At 42.6% G+C, this 5,193-nt stretch overlaps 1 long non-coding RNA gene across 2 annotated transcripts; it reads right to left on the bottom strand.

Annotated features, from left to right (window-relative positions):
* Positions 1–393: 393 nt before the first annotated feature.
* Positions 394–5,008, bottom strand: LOC112140181. Of its 2 annotated transcripts, XR_002918131.2 has the most exons (4): positions 2,982–5,008; positions 2,602–2,690; positions 1,162–1,283; positions 394–893 (listed from the first exon to the last, which is right to left on the bottom strand). It is a non-coding gene; the product is annotated as an uncharacterized LOC112140181 (long non-coding RNA). The 2 variants fall into 2 exon arrangements; XR_002918130.2 differs by having other exon boundaries at positions 2,602–5,004.
* Positions 5,009–5,193: the final 185 nt, after the last annotated feature.

Raw genomic sequence — 5,193 nt, 5'->3', positions numbered from 1 at the left:
TCTCCTTCATGAATATGGCGACAATAACTTGCACATGCAGATATGGCTTTAACAGGGTCACTGATGGCTATCCAGCCTTTAAAATAACCAAAAACTAGCTTATTAAAAACTGGTTTATTTAAACCACACGACAACCATTAAAGTTGCTTGGATATTACATTAGTTCACACTGTTCTCGAACTTGGTTGTAAGCATCAGTGGTGGTATGCAAACTGTGGGTGTATGTAACGAGGGGGGTAGGCGACGAGGCCAAGATGAGCAATTCAGCCCGTCGCCACCTCCATCCCCGCGGTCCATATCAGCCAGGAGCAGGGTAAAAACCACACACAAAGTCCTTTACAGGAGAGTGACAATGTTTATTAAGTTCAGAGGTGGAGTCCTTAAAATGTCCTCCCTGGATTGGAGTCCATGCTGTCCATTGGGAGGAGTTTGAGTAGAGAAATATAAACATCAGGTGCCTGAATACAAAACAATAAAAGCTTTAGTAAAAATGATAAAACATGCACAAAGTATAAAACAGGCCCTGGCATGCACTCCTCCCATTGCAGCTAAAAGGAAAGACACTGCTCTTAAAAAAAGCCATTCAGGAAGGACAAGGAAGGGGTACTTAGCTCAAAGAGGGGTGGGTCGCAACCACACCCCTCTGCCGCTCCAGCTGACTCTCCCCTTCCTTGACTCCAAGCGCGTCACATCAGGTGGCTAAAGCTTGTGCCGTCTAGGGAGGACCGGTGGTCACCCCGCTCCCAGGGCGGCATGGCTCCGGGAGACGTGGGGACCCCCGCCTGCGTGTCTTCTATGTGCCTCTGTGTCTGTGCATCTCTGTGTGTCTTGCTGCTGTACCTGGTGCTCTTTTTAAAGTCACCAGATGTGGCTGGAGTGCACCTGTTCTCCATCTTCCAATTAGGTCCATGATGCATTCAAAACAGTCAATGCACACAAACGGGGCCCAGCAAAAAATAGAATAAAAACATAATAAAAAACACATCCTATTACATGTACATACCATAAATACTGTATAGTGACTGCTTGTAATAAAAATGATCATATTGTTACCCTTGAAAGATAATATTTTATCAGGTGGTGCATAGAGTGGAACATTTGACCATCACTGATACAGATTAAGGGTAAGCCATGAATTGGGAATACAGTAATATTACCTACATGTAACTTGCAAGTGACCCCTTGGCCAGAGCATCCGCAGTCTCATTGCCTGTGATCCCAACATGTGCCGGAACCCAGATGAACTGAACTGTACATCCCAAACTCTCTACCTTGTGAAGACACTGCAAAAGAGAATAAATCAAATCAGGGCGAGTTTCCGAATCCCTGTGTCGAATGGCCATCAAGGCAGCTGATGAGTCAGAGCATATGATTATATGTGGATGAATATTATCTGTTACCCAGTCCAAAGCCCATAATATTGCTAAAAGCTCAAAAGTGAACACAGAGAGTTTGTCACTCTGATACACAAACTGACCTGCAACCCATCAACAAAAACCCCAAACCCAGTTTTTTGTGACCCACTCTCCTTTGACCCATCAGTAAATATTTTAACTGCCTCTATGTTTTCACGAAGATACAATCTTAATTGTTGACTCGCAATCCCTTTATCCATTCCTAGTAGATCCATATTGACATCCGGTTCTTGCAGGCACCACGGAGGCATTGGAGGCCACACCAGTCCAACCAGAGAATCACTTTGTAACTGCATAGATTCTACAACTTGTGCTACATGTGTCATAAAATGAACTTTCTTACGGACGCCCTCAAACTCCCAACAGTCAACAAGAAGACCTTTTGCAGCCAAATCGCCACTGTACCCTGCCACCCTAACCCAGTAGTGCACCCCCAGTTTCAACCTTCGCAGCTGCAAAGGTAACTCCTCCAACAGAGCTGGAATCGACGTTGTTCTAAATGCCCCACAGCAAATTCTCAAGGCTTTTGCTTGAATTCTGTCCAAGTTAAGAAGAAGGGTCTTAGCAGCAGCTCCAAACACTTGACAGCCGTAATCCAAAACAGACCTGATCATGGCTCTGTAAATTAACTGCAGAGTATATCTTTCTGCCCCCAATCGCTACCAGACAGGCTTCTCATAACATTAATAACTTTTTCACATTTAATGGCAATTTTTTCAATATGTGGTTTCCATGTCAACCGTTCGTCAAACCATAGTCCGAGAAACTTGAAGACTTTGACCCTCTCAATCACATGTCCATACATTTTAAGATTCATGGGAGGAATCTTCCTTTTAAAACCAAAAATTATAAATTTGCTTTTTTCGCTGGAAACCTTAAACCCCCACTGGTCAGCCCATTGAACAACAGAGTCTAATGCCTTCTGTGTCTGTAAAAAAAAGATGAGCAATATTCCTTCCACGCTTCCAGATGGCACCATCATCGGCAAACAGAGATTTGCCAAAAGAGTTATCAATATTTGTAAATATATCATTTATCATTATATTGAAAAGTACAGGACTAATAACTGCACCTTGGGGAGTACCATTGTCTATATCCATTTTACTGGACAATACATTCCCCACCCTAGAGCTCCTGAGCTCTTCTTGGATTGGGGCTATGAACAAAGCTGTATTCCCACTCTCACCTGTCAATTTGAAGTTCTTGTCTGTGTAGCCAGGATCATCAGGTGGAACTAAAGAGAGTTTTCGGCTCCCCCAGCCACCTGTATAAAATCTTTAAGGGAAAGATTAGCTTTTAAACTTAGTTAGATTAGTACTTTAAATCATACAAAAGAATGAAAGCAACTTTGACTACAGTATGACTACTATCCAGGACAAAATAATCTAAAGCTGTGATGCCTGGAGTGACAAGAACCCAGGTGCAGAGAGAATCAGGCTTGAAATGCAGCAGACATATTTTAATTAATAACATAAAAACACCTCACAAGAGCGAAAACTGCAGAAGGACAAAAACAAACTAAGGACAAAGGAAAGACGAAAGACTAAGAAAAATCTGAAGACTCACAAACTTCAGTGTCGACTAAAACAGGAAACTCACGGTCCTAACGGGGACGCACCACCACCGAGGACTGAAAGTTTGGAACCAAAATAGTCTTAATTACAAAGTGCAGGCAGCTGTGCACTCCACAGAGGAAGTATCCAGGAGGAGTGACAGCTGACCTGCAAAACACAACATGGCCGTGAGAAAATCAGTCTTAAGACAAAAAAAGATAGCCAACTATGCTTTTATGATAAATTATGATGTAATGAAATTACAGATACATCAAATAATGTCTTAACTTATTAAGGTGAATCAATATGCAAAGCAGATCACATGGCACTGAATTGAAACTCAATATTTCCTACCTGGACATTCATACAACAACCAACCACCTGTAACTGTTGCCAGTTTTGGAAACAAAACCTTGAGGGCTTCACACAGCTGTAAACAAACGTATCAATTATTTACTTAATTGCAGATAAAAATAAAAGTGTTTAAATATAATTTTTTAGGGCCGCGAATCGATTAAAAAAGTTAACAAATTAATTGCAAATCTGAGGCAAAATTAATAGCATTTTTTAATTTTATTTACAGTATTTGACGACCACTTATTTGTGAATAATCACAAAATGAAATTTATATGACATAACAATGCACCGTTTCAGGCGGGGTCTAAAACTCAATTCAGCCGGGGGTCGCTGGAGGCAGAGTCTGGGTGAGGCTGGGCCGCATCAGGATTTTCAGAAGAAAATTATTTGTATTTAATCATCATTTATACCTTTATTTAGAACAGGAATAAACATTGATAAAGATTGCGAATCAGTGATTTTGGACGTCGCAAATATTCGTACTCCAATTTTCGCGAGCAGATCGCGAGTACCCGATCACCCGGATACTCGTTACAGCCCTAGGAGTCATCAAGGTGCTTTCACAGCAAACGTGATTCGCGCGGCAGAGGTGGCCAGCTCCAGTGTAAATCAACACAGGCGCGCTCTGGGGCGAATTGAAGCCCTGCGGCGCGATATGAGCGACCAACGTGGCGCCAGATGCCAGCAGCTCGATTTGAGCGGCGAGGTGCGAATTGGGCGGCACGGCCAAAATGTAAATAACTGAAATTTGACAGGTCGCTGAGTCACATCAGCCAATCAGGCACTAAGCTATGGGCATGGGACATTTTCAGTGAAAAGATCAGAATGCTAGAATACTAATCTAATATGAGCATTTTGTTCTGTCGCAGTGCGGTGGTTCTCTGGCTGCAGCCCCCCCCCAGGTTAATGCGGGACAGCTTCAAACTCAGTCACAGAGACCCAAACACAGTGGAAACGGCTGTCATCCAGACACACCCCCTGAGAGAGATAGAAGTCCCAATAACGAGAAAATCTTTGAGGGATTTCATTTTTGTAGATTTTTTTAGAACTCTTCACAATAAATAAACCTGATCGTGTCTTCCATTCATTGGAGAATTCATTACAGACATCCACAGACAGAGCTTGTAGCTCCTCCCACACGCTGCGTGGCATCAGAAACACATTTTTTGACAAGCGGCAAGCAGAGAATTCACTGTGAGAGGAGGGCACGCAAATTTGTCTCGAGAATCGCATTCCGTGTGAAGGCACCCTCAGCGGCTTCTTGGCTCCTCCTCCGCCCAGCTGACTGGAAAAATAAAGGAATGAGTGAGGAGGTACTGGACAGCCCACCGATGTCCCGCCCTCCAGAGCCATACACCTCCCGTGATTGGTTCGTTCAGCTCTGCTCACAGCAAGTGTCATTCATATCAATCTTGCGGGCCGCACTGATTTTTTCTCATTGTTTTGGCAGCAAATGAAAGATCTCTTCCAATGGTTTCATTTTCTTTGTAGGGATACAATTTACTCAAGGAAAGCAGCCCTCTTCCTCAGGCAAACATAGCTGGAAAAAACAAAAGTACAAAGAATCGTATTATAATCACCCAAATATTATTTTAAATATTGCTTTAAAAAAACACTATTGTTTGAATATTGACATATGATGCTGTTGAACAACTTCATCCTCAGCGGTGACTTAATTACCCAACAAGACGAGTCAAAAGTCTGGACACATCTTTTTGTGAAAGTGTACAAATGCGAACAGCCATGATTTCTTTATGCTTGGCAATCATTTAGAATAAGTATTCAGATGTAAAATAGCGGGACTGTAGTTAGCACAACCACCTCATCGGCAAAAGAAAACTTCTCTTTTTCTCAACCCTTGACCAATA

The sequence above is a fragment of the Oryzias melastigma genome, unplaced genomic scaffold (assembly GCF_002922805.2).
Source record: "Oryzias melastigma strain HK-1 unplaced genomic scaffold, ASM292280v2 sc00236, whole genome shotgun sequence".
NCBI classification, from domain to species: Eukaryota; Metazoa; Chordata; class Actinopteri; order Beloniformes; family Adrianichthyidae; genus Oryzias; species Oryzias melastigma.
This window is presented reverse-complemented; position numbering and strand designations above follow the sequence as displayed.